Genomic DNA, 20,410 nt, shown 5'->3' on the forward strand with positions numbered 1-20,410 from the left:
CTGAATTAGGTAGATTACTCAGGAGACTGGTAATGGAATACAGAGCCTTTCACCTCCAGGTCACCATTACCAATCTGGTCCAGGGCAGTTCTAGACCATAGTTTTGAGGAGCTGATGGCTCACCCCAGCCCTTACTGTCTGCAGCACTTGATGAACTGGTCTCCCAAAGCACATGCACCAGCCTCCAAGGTCACTGTGGTTCACTGAAGATGTAAGAGGAAGCAAAGCCCATCTTTGGAGGGGAGGGGCTGGCCCCGAGGATAGCCAAGGGCCGCTGCAGGGAAATTAGGATGGGGAAATGATTCAAGATGGGGAGCCACACAGAAGGGGGCGAGAATCATGTTTCAGCTCATATAGGAGGCAGTTAACTGTTTCACCTTAGAGTTAGGATAGACGTCAACATGCTGATTAAGAGTTTGGTTTTTGTTTATTTTGCGGGGGTGGACGGATGGCAAGGCAGAAGGAGGTTTGCATTAGAAGTCAAAACTACATTAGAGGGCAGAGCACGGTGAGCAAAACTGAGTCATGAAATCACTTGTTATCACCCACGTTTGAATATGTCCCAGGGCTTATCTTATGCCACAAAATATTGCCACAGACAGATAAAGTCTGATACAAGGAGATTAGCTTAATTCCTGATGCCAGTGTAACAAAAATCCTCTCCCATAATGGAACCCATATGTCAGCTGGGGTCTCCCGATCCTTTACAATTCAGATAAGACTGTCTCAAACTTTACATTCTGTACTTTGTAGGAGTCTAAAAAGTCTCCAAGATTCCTGCAAATTCTCGGAGGTTGTGTGCTTATGGTTACCTCTGAATTGAAATTCCTGCTTTTCCTAAATACATTCAGTGGGTATGTTATCTGACCATTTGGGGCCTGCCTTGTCTGAGATGATCTAAATGACAAACTCAGCTGCTTCCTCCATCTCCGTGATCATTGTATTAATATGCACAGAGACTTCAGTCAAAATGGGATGTGGGGTGTGGAGGGGCAGAAGCTGTTTCTATCACAGCAACACAGACCACAAATGGGGCAGTCCCTGATTTTAAAAGTCTCAGAACACCCCCACCACAGGGACCTTCTCTTGGCCCCTTCACTCAGCCTGTTACTATCCAATTGCCTCTCTCTTTCCCCTTGACCTTCAAGAGTGCCCCAGAAACCTCATATTCTTATTTCCTTTGCAATTCTCACTTCAGAAGTGAGACCGCCTTATTGAGCCTCTTGGCAAGGCAATGAGGGCTTCCAGGTCAGGAATTTACCCTCTAGAGGAGGTGATCTAGGTTTTAATAAACACTTTTCTTTCCCCTGCCCCACTACAGAAATACACCAAAGAACTATTTCAACAATAGCCCAAGAGACAAAACTCTAATTTGTAAAGGTAAACACACCCTTATGTTCACAGGAGCACTATTTACAATAGCCAAGACATGGAAGCAACCCAAATGTCCACTAACAGATGAATGGATAAAGAAGATGTGGTGAAATATAACTCAGACATAAAAAAGAATGAAATAATGCCATTTGCGGCAACATGGATGGACCTAGAGGTTATTATACTAAGTGAAGTAAGTCAGACAAAGATAAATATCATATGATATTGCTTATATGTAGAATCTAAAATATGAAATATGACATAAATAAACTAATATCTGAAACAGACTCACAGACATAGAGAACAGACTTGTGGCTGCCAAAGTCGGGCAAGGTGGGGTGGAGGGGTGGGTTGGCAGTTTGGGATTAGCAGATGCAAACTATTATATATAGAATGGATACATAACAAGGTCTTACTGTATAGCATAGGAAACTATATTCAATATACTGTGATAAACCATAATGGAAAGGAATATGAAAAAGAATATATATATAATATAACTGAATCACTTTGCTCTACAGCAGAAACTAACACAACATCATAAATCAACTATACTTCAATAAAATAAAACAACAGCAACAACAAAATAGCTCAAGAAAAGGAACTTCCCAGTTCAGCTCATTTCTTAGGATGTAAAACAGAAATATGGAAATGTAGTAGCATTCAAATATGTTAGCAGATTTAGTTCCCCCAAGTAGAAGGTGTAACTAGAATTTTAGCACCTTAATGAAGACTTACATGGAACACTGAACAGGGATGGGCTATGGCCATGTTATTAGACATACACATGAGTGGTCCTACAGTAATTCCAAACTGAAGAACCAAACCTTTAATAAAGACAGTTTGGGGACATTTGGCTTGAAAGGGACCTCTTAGGGTTGAGTGCCTTGGAATGTATTCCTTATGGGGCGTCGTGGGGGGGAGATGTGTTACTTCACTAGAGAATGCAGGTTTATCATCACTGGCTGCTGGAAAAATCTATAGGCTTCATAGTTGTTTTCTAGAAGTGTAACTGTGATAAGTACATAATTTTTCACTTTCCTATTAAATGTTATAGCAATGTACACTTCAAGCATAAGATACTGCCTAAAATACCTTCATTCTCATCTAATTCAAGCCTTCATTTTACAGATAAGGAAACTGAGGCCCTTAAGAGGCTGGTGGACCTGGGGCAGGAAAAGGGAGCTTTTCTCCTTATCCTCCCATGTTACCATCCCCCGGGTCTCATGCATTAAAGCCTTGTAGATTTATAAGAGCCAAAATGATTTATGAATTCTGGGGAATGACAACAAGGAGAATTTTTTAAACATATGTTTAAGTATTCTGTGCCCTTGATTTGGTGGGAGATGTAAGAGAGCAGGGGGAAAGTTGACCTATAGATCACTGGGATGATCCAGCTGGGCCAAATAAGACAGCTTTTCATTAGCTGGGTACTTTGGAGTAGCTGGGATATTTTTATTCTGGTAATGAAGAGATAGATATGGCCTCTGGGAACACTTCTTGGAAACTGTACTTTCTCCAGATGCTCAATTTGGGTGTGGGACAGATTGGCTTCAAGGCCAAGAGCAACAAACATTACCATGATCCCACTGGTCAGAGTGCTGAGGATCTTCAAAGGTCTGAAGGCTTGCCACGAGACCCTTGGGTTTTTGTCATCAGTCTCAACAGCAACCTTAAAATTCTTTGGACAGCAATAGCCATCAAAGCTGATGGTCGATAGAGCCTGCACAGGCAGGAGTGAGCCATGGCTGTTGAGCTCTGGTAGTTAACGCCCCTCTCCAGACACTCACTCCATCAGGCTTCAAGACAGGCATTGAGTGAGGTTAGTCATTAACCTAATGGTTCCCTAGCATTCAATGGGATGTGATAAAGTTCCTCCTGCCCTGGGCTGCAACACTTACGGGCAGAAAATGGCTGAACAGAAAATATCTGGGAGTATTTTTAAGTGTACAATCTGGTCCTGATAATTAGTTATCCCCACAAACCATCTAATATGAAATGTTATTGAATTTTTTCAAAAGCACACTTAGAAATCTCAAATTTGGAGGTGGGGAGGGTAAGTAAGTCAAGAGATCAGAAATCTATTATACTGGGCAAATATAAATATCAACCTCACTGTAGATATGTTCGAAGGTCCATGCATTGGCAATATAGTATGAAAAGTATACAGTTCCTACCCACATCTGTATAGCAAGTGTGTGGGGAAACAGACTATATGCAAGTTGGAAAGAAATAACTTCTATGTGCAGCAAAACACGTACTCACAAAACATGTCATTCGAGTGTCAGAAAATGTCAGCAGATAATTGCCTCTTTCTTGCCTGACTTTCATATGCATCAAACTCTCATAGTATGTTGGCACTTGCCTTAGTCTGGAAAAATCTGAATTTCAGAGTTTGTTGGAAAAGAAATGCTGTTTTGCTAGTTTAAAGAATGTACTTATCTGTGTATTTCAATAAACTCATTTGCAATTTGAATTTTTTTAAATTGAGGTAACACTGGTTTATATCATTATATACGCTTCATGTGTACAGCATTATATTTTGAGTTCTGTATACACTATATTGTGCTCACCAACAGTTTAGTTTCCATCCATCACCATACAGTGGAGGCCTTTGCCTATTTTGCCCTTCCCCTAATCCCCTTCCCCTCTGCCTATTTTGCCCTTCCCACTACTCTGTTCTCTGTATCTATGTGTTTGTTTTTCTTTGGTTCAGTTTGTTCATTTTTTATTTAAATTCTACATATGAGTGAAATCATACAATATTTGTCTTTCTCCATCTGACTTCACTTAGCATAATACCCTCAAGGTCTATCATGTTGTCACAAATGGCAAGATGCCATCCTTTTTTATGGCTGAGTAATATTCTGTTATGTGGTATATATACATATGGTATATATACATGTGATATATATTCATATACATATATTTATATATACCACTTCTTCTTTATCCATTTTTCTGAAGATGGGCATGATGTAGGTTTTTTCCATATCTTAGCTACAGTAAATAATGCAGCAATGAACATAGGGGTGCATATATGTCTTTTCAATCTAGTACTTTTGTATTAGTTGGGTAAATACCCAGAAGTGGAATAACTGGATCATATGGTAGTTCTAGTCATTGTTTCCTTGAGGAAACTCCATATTGTTTTCCACAGTAGCTGCACCAATTTTTATTCTTACCAACAATGTATGAGAGCTCCCTTCTCTCTACATTCTTTCCAAATTTTCTTTCTTGTCTTTTTGATAATAGCCATTCTAATGGGCATGAGGCTATATCTCTTTGTGGTTTTCATTTGCATTTCCCAAATAATTAGTAATGTTGAACATTTTTTCATGTTCCTGTTGGCTATCTGCATGTCTTCTTTGCAAAAACATCTATTCAGATCCTCTGCCCATTTTTTAATTGGGTTATTTGTGTTTTGTTGCTCAGTTATGTGAGTTTTTTATACATTTTAGACAATGACCCCTTTCTGGATTTATGACTTGCAAATATCTTCTCCCATTTGGCAGGTTGTCCTTTTGTTTCATTGAGGGTTTTCTTTGTTGTGCAGAAACTTTTTAGTTTAATATAGTCCCATTTGTTTATTTTTGCTTGTTTCTCTTGCTTGAGGAGATATATCCAGCAAGATATCTCTATGACTTATGTCAAAGAGTGTACTGACTTTATTTACTTCTCGGATTCCTGTGGTTCCAGTTCTTACGTTTAAGTCTTTAATCCATTTTGAGTTTGGTTTTGTATATGGTATATGAAAACAGTTCAGTGTTATCCTTTTGCCTGTAGCTGTCCAGGATTTTGTAAAATTTTTCCTTTGATTTCTTCATTGACCCAATGGTTTTTCAGTAGCATATTGTTATAGTCTCCACATATTTGTGATTTTTCAAGCCTTCTTCATATAGTTGATTTCTAGTTTTATACCATTGTAGTCTAAATTTAAAAATAAGTTGCTCACCTTGATTTGATGTTTATTCCAGCCATTTTACAATCTAATTTAAATTCTTAATTTTCTTCTCAGTGACATATAAGTAGGTCTCAGTCTGTTTCTTACCCAAAGATATATCAATCCCACTGAGGTTTCTACTGTTTCCCTGCTTTCACTGCAATTCTAAATGGCTTTTATCTTTCTACTTGACTTACTTTTTTCTTTCTTTCCTTTTTTTCTTTTTTGTTTGTTTGTTGTGGTTTTTTGTGGAACATCTTAAAATTGAACTGAGATGATTTAAATGACGAATGTCAAAGCCAATTATGCACTTACTGGAAATAACAACTGAAGATTTGATAGCTATGATGTAATAGGAGTTCTCCCTCACAAAGAGCATGCTTTTTTTCCAATTGTTCTCATTATGAAGAAGGCACAACTTCTATATAATTGACTTATTTTATAGTGGAACAATGAGCTGAACTGAAGGACTAACTGCTTTCATCATCGTCAAGTCACCACAGATGTTCCCCTGAAAAGAGGGAAATAGCCCTGCTGAATTGGTTTGAAGCAGAGACAAATAGGCAATTAGGGCTTGGTCTGGTCTGATGGCCGGTGTAGTAAATGCTGGGACCCAGTCTGTCATAGTAGTGAATGTCCAACAAATGAAATGGTTGCATTACTACTCTTATGCTGTTCATTGAGCTCCATTACCTGCCAGAAACTGAGGGAGAAAAGACCAATGACTGCTAAAGATCACAAACTTTTCGCAAACATGCATGTGTACATGTGACCAAAACATTTTGGCCAATGAGTTCACCTAAAATAGAGCTCCTATTTCATGTACATAGAGTACATTTCATTCACTTCAAAGTTTAGAAAGAGTTTGGGGCTGAGACCCAGAAGACCTGCATCCTGTCTGACCCTGCAATAGCTAGCTGTGTGACTCCTAGTTTGAGGGCATCTACATCTCCAGGAGTTGCATCCATGGCACCACTACTGGGAGAGGGAAGGCGTTAGAGTCTGGGAGGTAGAAGCTTTGATTTCCCTTTTTGGTTGTTTGTCCGTCAGAAAAAAGATGTTCATCATCCTTAACCCTCCCTTGTGCCTCCCTTTCTCTCAATTTCACCCCCCCCCCCAAATCTTTCCTTCGCTATCCATAAACACAGAATTCTAAAGTGATAGGCTTTCAGGATATATTGCACTAATACATCATCAACATTGTCATTATGATGTATTAACACAATGCATCATCATAGACCTGTCAGAGCCATGATTTATGACTCAAAAATGTGTTGTGGTGTAGAAAGGCATCAGGGACCCAATTGACTGAATGCTTGTTTATTTTTACACTTAAGGGCTTTGAAAGTAAGTTTCACACTACTTTTCCTTGAAGAAGAATTAGGGGAAGACTTTGAAAGGAAGACTCCATTTCAAAACACTGGAGGGGCCAGTGGGTCACACTTAAGATATAAAGGTTTATGTTTTCCCAGACCACTTTAAGTTCAGAATCAAACTTCCACACTCTAAGTCATTTGGCTCCCACTGGAAGAATCTAATCTTTTTTCATGCCTTTCCACCCCTCTATTTAGAACTCTCTTAATAGTTAAGTGTGCGAGGTGTGGTAGGAAAGGTGTACATTAGAGGCTTTCTTTTACTGCCAAAAGTAATAAGGATAGTGTTATATTTTATGAGAGTAATAAATGTGATTATGCAGGGAAAATCTGCTTGCAAGGTAGCTGGGTGCTGGCATTACACATTTTCTTTCTGAGCATTAAGTTATTTCATAATGTCCTTCTTAAAGTATTAAGCACATACTCCATGAAGAGCATTGAGCATGCTGCCAAGAGAAAGGTAGAAGAGGTGGAGCCATTGCAGAGAGAGAGAGAGAAAGAAAAAGAAAGAAAGAAGAAAGAAAGAAAGAAAGAAAGAAAGAAAGAAAGAAAGAAAGAAAGAAAGAAAGAAAGAAAGAAAAGAAAGAAAGTAAAGAAAGAAAAAGAAAGAAAAATATTAGAAGGGAATTAAAACTAGCTAAGAAAAAATATCCTATCACTCGAATTATAATAACCCCATGGAAATGACTGAGATGCAAGAATATTCATCAGGAAAGGCTTCTGGAAAAGATAAGTCATAGGTCAAAGTTAGAAGGATGGACATTAGGGAAGAGTAGAGAGGGATGTCTGATTGTCCCCAACTCTAGGATGACAGTTCTTTCTGGAATACAGTAATTCCTCAGCATCTGCGCTGGATTGGTTCTAAGACCCCTACAGATACCCACATCCATGGGTGCTCAAGTGCCCTCATAAAATGATGGAGTACAGTTGGCCATTGGAATCGGCATCTGTACACTTTCCCCCTGCTTGTTCTCCAGAGCCTGCTTTCTTAGGAACTAAAGAGATATTAAATCTGGAGTCCACAAACTTGGATTGACTCAGATCCTTTCGGCCTCCTTTGTAAAGCCCACCTCCACCCTTCAACTTGTCTAGCCAGCAGCATTATCACTTTCATAAATGGCAAAATCTGCAATCATCAGAAAGGTAGAAAGTGCCTTTGGCCAAGTGTTATTATCAGATCCAAGGACCTAAGAGCACAGCCCCAAACTTGGCAGATGAGAGCAAATGTCACCTTAAGGAAAACTGTACACTATGACACACTTTTTCTTATTGCAAAAAAAAAATCTTTAATGTAATTACAGCCAGTCCTGGTTTGTCCAGGCTTATTCATCCCCACGTCTGGGGAGCCGGAAATGTAACTAGCAAAGAATTCACTAACAGGAGAGGCAGGGAATTTGCCAAGAGTTTGTTAATCTAAGGGTTTATTTTTTTATCCAGGCATAAAGGGAGTTTGCAAACTGGTTCAGATTAACCAGGTCAAGTTGTATATTTTATTAACTTTAAAACATTTTTTAAATCCTTTTCACATTAAAAAAAAGTGCTTAGAGTTAGGCAGGGCTGGTGAGGGTGAAGGAAGGTTGTCTGCTTAATAAAAGTTATAAGGAGAGATGTGTCAGCTGCTTCATTTCCACTTTCTGGTTTCAGCCAGAAACAGCTGCAAAATGTCTGTTCTAACTCAACTCTTTTTATGACTTTCACTAACTTCTTATTCAAAAAATGCCTTTTATTGATTTTCTAAGGAATCTTGCCACCGTGGAGAGAAAAAAGAACATATATGAACACTTTATGCCTCATTCACCATCACAGATGAATCAAAATATTCAAGATAATTTGGTTATTGGCTTCAGGCATTTCTGTTGACTTTTTATATTTTCCGGAAAAGCAAAATTACCCAATTTTCCCCTATATCCTACATTCTAATCACTGAAATGGATGCCATGATTGAAATTCATCATTGCAGCCCCATTGTCCTCAAGATAACATCTAAGCTCCCTGGCATGGATTCAAATATCTTCATGAACTAGTCTTTCTTTACCTCTCTACCTGTAGCCTCCATTATTTCCATGCCTTAAGTTCTAAATTCTTGCCATAATGAATTATTGACTGTTTCATACGTTGCCAGCCTCTCTCTTGTCTCCAAGCCTTGAACGTGCTGTTCCCTCCATCTTTCTTGCCACAGTCTCCCCACGTTTTGTCTGGCTTACTCCTCATCCTCTAGGTCTCAACTTGGGCATCACCTCTCCCAGGATGCTTTCCTCATCACCTTAAGACAAGGGCTAGCTGCCCCATCTGTGTGCTGTCATGTCAAAGCTTGCCCGGATGACTGATTTTTCCACAGTACTGACCACACTGTAGTGGAGTCATCATACTCATACTTGTATTCCTGACCACACAATTGGCCCTTCACGTTCAGGTGTATCCGAATCTCAGTTATATCTCCCAGTGTCTAACATGATGCCTGGAATATCCATCCCTTGTATAAATATCGGTTGAATAAATGAGCACAAGTAAATGAATATAATATGCATATCAATTCCATGTCCTGCTGCAAACCTTGCATTAATTTACATGATTTTGTAAATAGATTATTTTAAACCTTTTACACATTAACAAGATCTGTTATCTTCACCCCAGCACAAAGCCTTAGACATAGCACATGCTCAATCAGTATTAAACAATTGACAAATGAACAGAAGCTCTTTGTGCCCAGTGGAATAATTGACATCTTTGTTATGCAGAACCAGAGACCACACCTAGCCTACTACCCAGTGTTGCTGCTATGTGTATAATGTTGGAAATCTTGATCACTGAAACACCAAATTCTTTTTTTTTCCAGTTAAGCCAACTTAAACGTAGGCTCCTTGGGCATTTACTGTCTTGATCAAAAATTGGTTCCTCATAAGGAAGACTTTGGTCTAGTGCAGTGTATATTATAAGAGACCCCAGAAAAAGGCACAGTTATCCCTTTATTGCCCCTTGTAAACTCACTGGTTTTAAATGTCTAATGAGCGTTTTACCATTTGAGTTTAGGGCTTTGATCTCCATAAAAATGTTGATGGCCCCTGGCAGAGAGGTTTTTAGTCTGCTTAGTCACCAAGACTGACACTGGCAACAACACTCTAACCTCTCTTGAAAGATCTTGGGTGGATTTGTATTTTGATTAAGACCCCTGGAAGGCTAGACAATTAATCCAGTAGCAGGCAGTGTTTGCAAAGCCACGACCGCATAACACCATTTGGCAGAAAGCAGAGTCTAAGGAAACAGAATTGGGTTGGGTAAGGTTCAACAGGGGGAGGATTCTGAGAGAATGTTGGGATGACTGCCCTGACCAAATGTGGTGTTGTTGAAGCCCATAAAGCATCTGGTGAGCGGTCTGGGGATACTGATGCCTGGAGTAGAGTCAGACCTTGAAGCATGAAGAAAAAGGAAGAAGGAGAAGGGAGAAGAAAATCAAACACAAGCTACACAAACTTTACAGATTTTCCTTCTAACTATGCCTCACTTAGGGGTGGCATTTGGGAAACACAGCCATGCTAACTCTAGTGACCGTAACCACCTTCAGCTTACTTAAGGGTATCTTAGTATCTCACTGGAAAAAGTGGGGACATTTGAATCAGAAGGATTCAGGCTCCCTTTTGTAGTTAGGTGATCTTGGACAGGTCATCTCAAAGGCTCAGTTTCTTCATCCATAAATAATAATTGAGTGCTTATCATAAGCTGCTCTGAGGATTATTTTTATATGCCTAGCAAACAGTGGGTGTTCAGTAACTTTCCTTCTCCTTCAGTTTGCCGTTTAATTCTTTTATCATTGTCACTGGCCAATAGAATGCTTTTAGAGCCTTTTTATGTAACAGGAGAGGAGAAATAAGGAATATCCATAATTAAAATGTCTTAGATTTAGAGGTGACTGTTGCCAGCACTATAAAGTGAGTTCCATCTTTCTCATGTCCAAGCCACTGAGAAAAAAAAAGGTGAAAATTCAGCCAATTATTTGTAAGTTCTCTCTATCTGCAAATGTCCAGGTATTTAGCCATGTGGGAGAAACAGTATATGACTTGATGACTTTTTCATTTATCCTCCATATAGCTTGGCCATCTAGAGGAAGAGTCATCAATATAGATACCAATGTCATTTTGAGGCTTCAGGTTTTCTGTCTTCATCAATCTAGATCATGGGCCAAATTACTGACTCCCTCAGAAAGTCCAAGCGTATGTGTTTGTTAATATCCTAATGAGTCTTTTTGTTCTATTTCAGAACAGCGTTCTTTGAAAAGAAGGTTTTAAAGAAATTTAAATTTTGTTAAGCTGCAATTAATCTATTTTGCTAACTTCAGTTGGACTATTTTAAAATTCTCTAAGTGATGATTTTTTCACGAATATCACTGTTTTTAAGCTCATACTTTCTCAGCACGTTTGAGACGCCTTCTGCCAAATCACATGTAGAACTGCCAGCAGTTAAACAGGTTTTTTAAGAAATGAGTCAGAGAAAAATTAATCAAGACTTTGAGAAATGACCGAACCTCAGATTTTCTAGTCCAATCCTTCATTTTACAGATGAAGTTGAGATACAGAGGAGCGAAATGATTTGCCTAAGTCACACAAACAAATTATGGCAAAACTGGGGTAAAACTCAGCCTTTTCCAGTTAAGTTTCCTCCTTCCTAAAAAAGAATCAAAAATCTCGAAATTTTCAAAGAAGCAATAGCTAACACAGTCATAACAAGCTACTGAAGGAAACTAGGGCATGGGCTCCACCAAGGAGCTCTCAACAGCAGTTTCAAAGAACATAGAGAAGTTGTTCTTTAATAAGTAATGGTACATGCACCCCAGTGTTCAGAGCAGCACTATTCACAATAGCCAAGACATGGAAACAACATAAATGTCCATCAACAGATGAATGGGTAAAGAAGATGCACATACATATATATGCAATGGATATACATATACACAAAGAAGGAGTGTGTGTGTGTGTGTGTGTGTGTGTGTGTGTATGTATACATACACACAATGGAATATTACTCATCCATAAAAAAAGAATGAAATAATGCCATTTGCAGCAACATGGATGGACTAAGAGATTATCATACTAAGTGACGTAAGTCACACAGAGAATGACAAATGTCATGTGATATCACTTATATGTGGAATCTAAAAAACGATGCAAATGAACTTATTTACAAAACAGAAACAGACTTACAGACATAAAAATCAAACTTATGGCTACCAAAGTAGAAATGGTAGGGGGAGATAAATTAGGAGTTTGGGATTAGCAGATACAAACTGCTATATATAAAACCGATAAACAATAAGGTCTTACTATATAGCATAGGGAACTATATGCCATATCTTATAATAAACCATAATGGAAAAGAATCTAAAAAAGAATATATACATATATATATATATATATATGTCTGAATCACATTGCCGTACGCCAGAAACTAATACCACATTGTAAATTGACTATACTTCAATTTTTAAAAAAAAAAAGTTTTAAAATTCATAAGATAACAGTTGGGAAAAAAATTTTTTTTTTTTAAAAGTAATGGTGAGCTTAAAATAGGAGCACATGTGACAATTCTAGAATTCTTATATCTTACACTAATCCAGTGGTTCACAGTTAGGGATGATTCTGTCCCCTAGGGGATATTTGGCATTGTCTTGAGAAATTTTTGGTTGTCACAATTTGGGTGTATGTTGGGGGAATGCTCCTGGCATCTAGTGAGTGGAAGCCAAGGATGCTGGTAAAGATCCTACAGTGCACAGGATCCATTCCCACAACAAAGAGTAATCTCCCCAAAATATCCATGGTGCCAAGGTTGAGAACCCCTAGGCTAATAGCCTCAACTTTGTCAGATCTAACATCTACTTCTTATAACCAGCTTTACTAGCCTGAAATGAAATCCATAGCAATTATCTGCATCCCTAACTAAATATAAAGGAGAAGTAAAAGTATAATAGTTTATAAGAAAATTATTTATAGTTCAGTTTGTAAAACTCAGAGGCAAGTACACTGGAAAGTGCTTGTACCTATTCATTGAATCATCACCTATGGAGGGCTGCTGGTGGGACATGTACCACAAATGATTTTGCTGCCAGTGACATAACTTTCTGAACTGGTGAACAAATCTTGATAAAGCTTTGAACAAAATACGATAAAATTAAATCTACCACTAATTTTAGTGTCAGTATATGTTAAAACCATGCAAAGATACTTTGTTCTTATATGTAAAACAGAGTAGATAGCTAGTGGGATGTCCAGAAGTCCTGCAGGACATCGGCAAGTGCTTATTCTGCAGGACTCTCCAGCACATCGCAAGGCATGTAGCTTCCCTGACCCCCATCCGATGACTGCCAATAGCACATGCCACACGTTTCAACAATCTAAACCCACACACACGCATTTCTAAAATGCTTTCCGAGAAGGCAACACTTTCCCTTTTAAGAACCAACAATGTGGACAATACTGTAAATAATGTAAACAATATGTAAATGATATAAATAATGTAAACAATAATGTAAATGTAAATGATATATATATATATCATAAGTAATAAAAATTGACTTGAATATAAAACAGCTTTTTAGAGAGTAATTTTACTTTTTCCTCGGTAGGCCCTTCTTTGGTTTTAACAAAAAACCAGATTGACTCCTAAAACTTCCTGTGCCCATATTCTTTTCTTTTTTCTTAAGAAGAAAAATCACATGCCACCTATTTCATAATAATAAAAAATGATGGTTTCTCTGATGATCTTACTTCCTAATATGTATATTTTTTTCTAAAAATGTTTCTTTTTAATGAAAGAACTTCAGATTTTATTTTTGATGAATTCCACACTGCTTTGTTATGGATATGATAAGCAAAACATATAGCAACAACAAAACCAACCATTTTCTGAAAAACTGTTTCTTAAATGAGTGATAAACATAGTAATTTCTCTCCCATTAGAATGGATGTGTGCGGATTCTAATGGTGCAATGAAGAGCTGTATTTCCACACCATAATAAGAGTTTACAACAGCGAAACCTCAGCAGTTGATTACCTTCTGTGTTTTAAGCCAAGACACTATTTAAAAACACCAAATTGCTACTGATTCTCAAATTCTTAACTTATGTATACAAATTGGAAGATTTAAGTGGTCATCTCATAGAATCTAAAGAAATGAGCTGGTGGAAGAGAATATTCTCCAAGTCTTTTACTTATTCTTGACTAGATGGATTTAAATCTTACTAAAAATAAATCATTGACAACATCTTAAACATGGCCAGAGCATGTATGTGTGGTTTAAAGTAGAGGGTGGGGTGGGAAAGTGGATGAGTTCGTGGGTTTGTAGGTTATTTCTACTCATAATCCTTCATGTAGAACCACATCAATTTTATCTGCTTTGTTTGTATGCTTCCACAAGATTTTATTCCAACAAAAGATTTCTCCACCTAAAAAATTTGAAAACCACAGCCCTAAGGGAAATTAGGCAGCAGACGTAAAGAAATATAATATAGGTCAAATTTCATCACAACAAATATTATTGTGACAAAAATCTCTATATAGCAAAAGATTTCTGAGCCCTAGGCAATAACCCATTTGTCTTAAGAAATATGCAGTACAACAGAATAAAAGAATCTGGACAATCTTTTTATTACAATGGCCTTTGACCTGTATTTTTTGCTTGGTTGGAAGAGTGACTCTGTACGTTGGAATTCACTGCTAGTTTCCTTCAGGTATAACCATTTTCTTTTCTAGCTGCTTGATGTTTGCCAAATATTTATAGTGAAATAAAAGATCTGAATGTTTAAAAGGCCACACCTAGAAGAGTGCTCCATAAACCCTAATTACTATTCAACTTTGGTGCGAAGAACAAGAGGAACGATAATCATGAAAGGAACATTGATGCCCAATATGCTAGGCACAGCTGGTTGCCATCCCATGTCCATTTTCTCCTTCTTCCTTGTTCTCCAGTACCTCATTTTTACCTGCATACATCAGCATCCAACATATGGCCTACTTTCCCCAGCCTCCCTTGATATTAACTATGGCTAATGAAATACAAAAATGTGGGGTGGATCTTCAGAGAAGCTCACTTGAAAGGAATAGTCTAAGGAAAGAAGAGCTGCCATCTTCCTTCCTGTTTCTAGAAGTCCGTGATAATGGCTAGAATTTCCTCTGCCATCTGGGAAAATTAGTTTTCCTTGAAGATGAAAGCCACGTGTGGCGAAGCAGAAAAATAGAAAAATCTTGAGTTCACCGTGCTTTTGGACAGCCACCAAACACCCTGGATTGCCTGTCTCTGAACCACTATTGCAAGAAAGAGTAAATACTTGTTTGATTTATCCTCTAGAATTGGGATTCTGTTACTAGCAGCCAAATATAATTGATATATCATCTTATGCTAACCAGTATATCCTTCTTTTCTGTATACTTTGAAATTATATTGCTTCTTTTTGTCTATTCAGTCAAAATATACCAAGTACCTTTATTATATACCAGGACCTGTACTGAGATTTAAGGCTACAGCAACTGAAATAAATAAGACGTGCGCCGACTTCACTGGTGGTCCAGTGGGTAAGACTTTGTGCTCCCAATGCAGGGAGTCCGGGTTCGATCCCTGGTTGGGGAACTGGATCCCACAAGCATGCTGCAACTAAGAAGTCTGCCTGCTACAACTGAGAAGCCTGCATGCTGCAGCTAAGACCTGGTGCAGCTAAAATAAAATAAGACATGCGCCTTTCTTTCATGAAAATATCTCTAATTCCAGTCATTCTAATAGGCAACATGATACCCTTAATGGAGATTATAGGGCTACACTAAAAAATGCCTTATAATTCTAAGAGTTTCTTTCATGCTAGTTTTATTTTTAAAAAATTTACAGTTGTTTTCAGGTTCATTGAGGTATCATTGATACAATAAGCTGCACATTTTAAGGCCATAATTTAATAAGGTTTGAAACACGCATATACCCGGGAAACCATCACCACTATCAAGATAGCAAATGTATCCAGCACTCCTAAACATTTTCTTGTGTCCTTGCAAAATCCTTTCCATCACCTTCCCACCCCTAACCCCATCCTCAGACAACCATTAATCTTCTTTCTTTCCCTATATATCAGCTTGCATTGCACTTTACAAAGTTTCTTATAAATGTGCTAGTTTTTTTCCACCAACAATTCTGATGGAAAGGCATGTGGCTATATATGCGCATGTTTTGCTCAGTCTAGAGAGCTCATCTGTTTTCCAGATTTCAAAGATGACAATCTATTCTGTTATTGTTTGTTTTCCATAATTTACAGGACTATATCTGAGGTTAGCTACATATAGATAAGAAAGGAGAAATCCTTGATGTTTATCCTTTCAATTACATGCATGATCAATGATAAATATTTTTATTTGTAGGTATGGACGGATGCCAGGGTGAGACTTACACATATCATATAATTGCTGGAACAGGGAAGTCACTAACAAGGATTCCCATTTAGTTCTGAATTGTTCCAGGCTTCTAGACTCTCTATTTGTATCTGAGGGCATAAAGAGAGTGTGTGCACATGTGCAGGCATGCGCGCACACAATATTAACTTTTTAAAAAGAATTTTGAATATTATAAATATGAGGAGTTTTATGGTATCATATATTTTTCCATAATGATTTCAACTTGCATCTTTGACATACAAATTAACTCGGTTCAACTGATAAGAAGCCAAATATTTTGTAGTAATTATGGGATAAAATTTCCCAAGATACCTTTGAGAAAAAGTACTTTTTTAAAGAAAATGAGTTCCTATATCATACAAGAAGGCTCTGGAAATTGAAAGACATCTAATACCTATAGGTTTCTAGCTTTGGAGAGCTTGCACAGTGCCAGGTTAAGAAAACCTATTTGAATGGATTTGACTCAAACTCATAAAAGATCTCACCCCATGTGATGGGGGAAGCAACTCAAGAAAGCCTCCTTGTAAGTTGCCAGAGATCATCATGTGTGACCCTACCTCCACCCGATTTCCTGTTTCTTCCAGGTCATTAGCCACTGATGACTGCTACTGATGGCTACACTACGCCAAAAACAGTAGACAAGGGGGGAAAAATAAACTTTTAGAGTCCCTGTTCTCTAATATATTTCTCTTCATATTCTTGGACCCCATTCTGAATTCCTCCAAGCGGTGTTGTTTAGATGTTTGGATTAGACTCCCATACTGCCAACAGCGCATCTGTTTTCTCCCTCCACTAAAGAAATCAAGTGTAGGTTGGAAACAGCTCATTGACTATGTAAGAAGATAGGTCCCTGCAAACCAGGACAGAGCCAAAACTATTAAGCCATTACGTTTTGTGTTCTCATGTTTTATAGCCCTCTTATTCACCCTCTGCAGTGGGAGGTTTTCTGACGTGCTTCTGACCTCTCAGGGGTAAGTCACTGGCACCTCAGCCCTGTGGAGTGAGCACACAAGGCTCTTTGTTCATTACATAGGCTGTACTGCCTGACCTTGTGCTCTGGGCTCATGTAGGAAACAAATTAGATGGTGTGATTTGAGGGGTTCTGGGAAATTCTCTCCCTCCTCCTTTTCCTACCACCCAGCCACCACCTTACCAAATATTTAGAATATCTCCCAGATCACTGATACCTGGTCACCAAGTCATCCTGAACCGTCAAGAGTAGAAATGGAATCCACACACTGGAAATGTTGACCATTACATTAATGTGATGCTACCCAATTAAGTGAAGATTCACAAGTTAGAGAGTGCCAATTGTACCTCTTAAAGCTGTTGGTAGTCTCTCATCCATTGCCACTTCTTTGATTCTTTCACAGTGACTTGCATTTAGAAACTGCTCAGTAATTAAGTGTTTACTTGACAAAAAGGTATGTAAAAAGAATACGTGAAACAGTGACTGGTGAGCTCTCACTTAGTTTGCTAGATACATAGGGACTTAACTATTTCCTGACTGAATGAATGCCCGGTGTGATATTTGACCAAGCTTGCCATAAATTCTCTTCTAGTGAATTTCTAACCCTATGCTCATAGTGTTCTTTCATGTTCTTTCTTAAGAGTTTTATTTTTTTTCATTTTATTTATTTATTAATTATATTTTTGGGGGTACACCAAGTTCAATCATCTGTTTTTATACACATATCCCCATACTCCCTCCCTCCCTCGACTCTCCCCACCCTCCCCGTCCCAGTCCTCTAAGGCATCATCCATCACACATCTCTGAATGTCTCTGGACCCACATGAGCAAAATAATCAGATTCCTATTTGAAAAATAGAGTGTGTTCCAGCTCACTCAAGGAAAGACAGTAGTAGTAGGGTAGATTCAGGGACAGTGGACTAGGAATCGAGATCGGGAGATTTGGAAAGCAATTTTTGCCCTGCTGGTTCTGAGGCCACCACTGACGACAGCCATACAATTTATCATTCCAACAGGACACTTTTGAGTGTGAAGTGAAAGTGCTAAGAAAAATTAAGCTACAGCAACAGGTATACACTGAACCAACCAGGGCACAAGCTCACCTGCAAACTAGGCAAGTTAACTTCTCTGGGAACTTCAGTTTCATTATCTATAAAATGAGAGTCAGATAAGATTACCTGCTTGGTTTCCTCAACTCTAAAGCATTTAGTTGAGAGTCAATCTTCATTTCTTATTCCTAGCTTCTCAGCTGCACTTAAAATAGGAATACATACTTTCTCTGATTTTTCACTTCTCTTCCATGTCTATTCAATGGAAATTTCTGGCCACACAAAATCCTCTTGGAGATCAATTTCAAGGAAGTCAGTCTTCCTAATGGTCTGTCTCTAGGTATACAACAGCTTTCAGCACTGCCAGAAATGTAGTTATCCAGAGAGCCGTGAGGGCCACTGTTTCCATGAACTCTTCCCTGAATGTATTTTTCTTTTAATTATAGCAGGAAAATAGTGATGAAAACAGTGATGGGAAGCCTGTTGCAGAATATTTATTCTTCATAGCTGAGCCCAGTTCTATTTCCTTGGACTCCTGTTTTCTAGAGCCACCTCATTTCCATTCATCACCACCCGTCAGCCACAATGATGCATTATACAACTTTATTCTGAAATAGCCAGTAGTTTACATATGGCCCTTCTTTCCAGCCAACAAGAAAAACAATTTATTCCTTACACATGTATTATTTCACTTGATTCTCACATTGACTCAGTATGAAAATTAGATGATTCGGAGAAAACAAGTGATTTGTCTAAAGGGACACAGCTAGCAGGCAGCAGGCAGAACTGGATCCCAGTCTGATTTTATTATGCTGTATCTCAGGAAATCCTATGATGGATGAGGTAAGAAGACTGATAATGCTTAGTAACTTTTGTTTTATAAAACATTTAAATTATTTTTAAATACCAGAAATATGATAGTAGGAATGGCAAAAACAATATGGTCAGTTATGGTCCAGGTGTGAAGCACTTCTCATTCAGCATTTAATAATTCCTTCAATGTGGCCATCCTTTATCCCCAGCTAAGGAGATGTTATCGATAACTCTTTTCAAAAAAAAAAATCTTGCAGGATATTGGAGTCAGCACTTGCAGATCATCCAATACTGTTGCACCCTGATTTAAAAAAAAACACATTTCTCACTTAACCACATGTAAATGGACAGAATGGGAAAAAGTATTCAGTGTTGTAATTGCAGATTTAAAAGGAACGGGAAGGGTTTAAATCCTCGAACTTTTAAAGGGCATATTAAATACCTCATTTTAAAAATGGTGAACAGGGACTTCCCTGGTGGCACAGGGTTAAGAATGCAGGGGACACAGGTTCAGTTCCTAGTCCGGAAAGATCCCACATGCTGTGGAGCAACTAAGCCTGTGTGCCACAACTACTGAGCCTGTGCTCTAGAGCCTGGGAGCCACAATTACTGAGCCCATGTACTACAACTACTGAAGCCCGAGTGCCTAGAGCCAGTGCTCTGCAACAAGAGAAGCCATCACAATGAGAAGCCCGAGCACCGCAATGAAGAGTAGCCCCACTTGACGCAACTAGAGAAAGCTCGTGTGCAGCAACAAAGACCCAACACAGTCAATAAATAAATTAATTAATTAATTTTAAAAAAAATAAAAATGGTGAACAACTCAAGAGCTTTTACATGCTCATTAAGAAAAAGAAACTTAATGAGACTAAAGACTCCCTGGAACAATCCACTGGGCTATTTGAAAGTATCTTCTTGTTCCCTATTACGACTGCCAAAGAAACTGAGTTAACCACCTCCCCAGAAAGACTTGAGATTGGATTTCAAAATTTAGATGCTTTAAATAATCACTCAGTATGCTCCAATCCACATTAAATGCTGAAGTATTTATAAATATTTCTTTTAAATACATAAATTTTTAAGTTTACCCAGACAGGTGCAGGGATGGATTACATGCCAACAAACTGTCAAAACTCTTGACGAAGAGTCATCAAATGGTCACGATGTTGTTAGAAAAGCACAGGTCTTTGTGTGACATAAAATCCTATGCCAGGGAAAATCACCTCCATCTGCAGTAACCCATTAAAGAAAAAAAAAGATTAAAAAAGAATTTTCATCTTTCTTCAGATGTCATTTACCTTGCCAAGAAATGTAGTCATTTAAACCATTACTATGCCTGACTTAGCCTTAAAAGCCTCTGGACCTAATAAGTGATCGAGGTGTGTGAACCACAATCGAAATTCTGGTTCTCCATGCCGAGTTGAGACTATGACAAATTCAAGTAATCTTTGCCAAAGAACAGTGAAGCC

Source organism: Hippopotamus amphibius, chromosome 7, assembly GCF_030028045.1.
Source record: "Hippopotamus amphibius kiboko isolate mHipAmp2 chromosome 7, mHipAmp2.hap2, whole genome shotgun sequence".
Classification (NCBI taxonomy): domain Eukaryota; kingdom Metazoa; phylum Chordata; class Mammalia; order Artiodactyla; family Hippopotamidae; genus Hippopotamus; species Hippopotamus amphibius.